This window comes from Amblyomma mixtum, chromosome 3 (assembly GCF_055824585.1).
Source record: "Amblyomma mixtum isolate Tamu chromosome 3, ASM5582458v1, whole genome shotgun sequence".
NCBI lineage: Eukaryota > Metazoa > Arthropoda > Arachnida > Ixodida > Ixodidae > Amblyomma > Amblyomma mixtum.
Genome location: NC_143014.1, coordinates 347,406,201 through 347,408,939, shown reverse-complemented (window position 1 = coordinate 347,408,939; position 2,739 = coordinate 347,406,201). Strand labels below are relative to the sequence as shown.

At 48.4% G+C, this 2,739-nt stretch overlaps 1 pseudogene; it reads left to right on the top strand.

Annotated features, from left to right (window-relative positions):
- The first annotated feature begins 516 nt into the window (after nt 1-516).
- Nucleotides 517-1,731, top strand: LOC149356274 (uncharacterized; annotated as a pseudogene).
- The last annotated feature ends 1,008 nt before the right edge of the window (nt 1,732-2,739 follow it).

Genomic DNA, 2,739 nt, shown 5'->3' with positions numbered 1-2,739 from the left:
AATAATCATTTGGTGTTGATGTTTCTTTGGCTCATGAAGCAACGTTGGCCGACAAGGCACGTATTGCTGCTGAGAACACTGAGCTGCTGTGAGGGGAAGAGCGGCGCCCAAACCATTTGCGGCACTACAATATGGACAATTGGAAAAATTCTGGAAGTCTGCTACCTTGCACAGAAAAAAAGAAACATCACCTTAGCAGCGCGGTCTGTTTTGGGGGAGAAAATTAGGTGCAGGGTTTGTGGCTTCTGCCGCCAGAATAATGCCGGGCGCCTTCTCTACGCGCTTCAGCCGTATTTTGGAAGTGCAGTGCAACCATTTAGCGCAGCTCAGCCAAGCCACGGCTTGGGAGGAGCAACCCATCTGCCGCGCGTAATAGTTGAAAAATAAATGAAGCACAGCTCTCACACGTTGTTGCAAGCCTGGTGCTTGCAGGGCACAGGGTTTGGAATAGGCGCAACATCCTCTTCCGCTCCAGCTTTTAAGCAGCTTCGGCCACCGGCGTCGCTTTGTGGGCTCGGTGGCTGTGCCACGATGCAGTCGCTTAACCCGTTCTGCCTCGCCATGCAGGTGATCGCTCCCCTCTGGATTACCATGCTTTTCCCCGCCCCTCTGGCTTCCTGTCCACCGGACATCTCGCCGGAATGGACGCCCGCTCTCAACCGAACCGATATGTGCCAGCCTTGCGCCATCACCGTTTCGCCCGATCGTGCGCTGACCTCACCAGTGCACTGCACCCTCGACAGACAGTTGGAAACACCATCGCCATCAACATCCTCTTCCGCTCCAGCTTTTAAGCAGCTTCGGCCACCGGCGTCGCTTTGTTGGCTCGGTGGCTGTGCCACGATGCAGTCGCTTAACCCGTTCTGCCTCGCCATGCAGGTTAGTAAGCCATGTTGTCTTTACGCTAAGAAATCTAGTGATTACTTTTTGATACAGCTGCCGAGCCCGCACTGCTGCCTTGCCATTGTCACTGAGTGTTCTGATGTCGTTATTTCCTTGCTTTTGTTGTCCGGCGACATAGAGACTAACCCCGGCCCTGCCTCACTCGAAACTGTACTTACGGAACTTAAAAAATTGTCCGCCGGTCAGTCGACATTAATTGCGGAAGTTACAGACCTCAAAACCCAATTACTAACAACAGATAACCTTATTTCTGATCTAAGCAGGCGCTTCAGCGCTCTTGAAGGTCATTACCAAACATACAGTCACTACGCACAGAGATAGAAGGCCTAAGCACTCACACCACCCAGGCAACTCGCCAGCTCTGTGATCTCGAGGATCGCATAGACGAAGCAGAAAACCGATAACGAAGAAACAACCTCAATATTCTACAACATTCCGGACTCTGACCCATCTTAAACGTGGGCCGACTCTGAAAAGCTACTAATTCGCCATTTCTACGAATTTTTGGACATCACCCTCGGCCCCAAAACAATAGGCCGCACTCACCGTCTTGGGCGCCACGAACCTGATCGCTGCCGTCCGTTAATTGCCAAATTCGCACTTTTCAAAACAAAGGACGAAATTCTAGCTAATGGCCGCAAATTCAAGGGCACTGACTACTCCGTCGGTGAAGATTTTTCACGCCGCGTTCGCAATGTGCGCAAACACCTAGTTACATTTGCCAAAAGCAAGACTAACCGTTTTTCTTTGCGATACAAAACCCTGTTCATCGGTTCCCGACGATATATCTTCGACGAACCATCGCAATCTGTAAAAGAGATACCATAGCGGTTGCTGCGCCGCAAGCCCCCAGCCGCTCATGTACCTGCCACCCCCCAGCCTAATCTTTCCTTTTCGGCGATTTTCACAAACAGACGTAGTTTTCTTCCGAAACGCGAAATCATCTCCAATCTTGTGTGTTCATCTGCTAGTAACTTGCTGATACTTACCGAAACATGGCTGACTAATGGCATCACCGATACTGAAGTTCTTGCTGACTTACCGAATTTTAACCTTTTTCGCAAAGATCGCACATCCGCTCGAGGTGGAGGCGTTTTAATCGCAGTTAACAATCAGTTCTCGTGTACAGTTATTAATATTCCATCAGACCTTGAGATAGTATGGCTACTTTGTCGCGCTGCGCCCCAAACCGTACTGCTGGGCGTTTGTTATAGAGCGCCAAATACCAACTCCGATTTCTCTCGAATTCTTAACGACGTGATCAGCCAATTAACGAGGAAATACCCAAAAGCGCATATCATTCTTTTTGGAGACATCAATTTTCCAGAAATCAACTGGCAGACACAGAGAGCAGTCGGCAACAGGGAAGCGAATGATTTTATCGAGGTCTGCCTAAACTTCAACTTAACTCAAGTGGTATCTGAACCGACCCGCGTTGAAAACATCCTAGATCTAATCCTGACTACCCACCCGGAAGCCCTCTCATCTATCACTTATCTACGCGAAATCAGCGACCATAAAGTAATCCACGCTACATTTGAGTTCCACTCTTCACGACGCCAGTATCAAAATAAAACTATTCGCCTCTACGACAAAGCAAACTATGAAGCCTTTAGTCTTGAATTAAACCAATATCTCAAAACATTTCAAGCATCTTTTCACGATCATTCAGTAAATGATAATTGGTCCCGTTTTAAGAAAAAGGTTAGCGAACTAACCGATAGATACATCCCCAAAATAAGCTTCCACTCGGACCGCCAGAAGCCATGGTATACCAAAACGATAAAAAGACTCGACAATAAAAAGAAGCGCCTTTTCCGTGCGGCAAAATTAAAG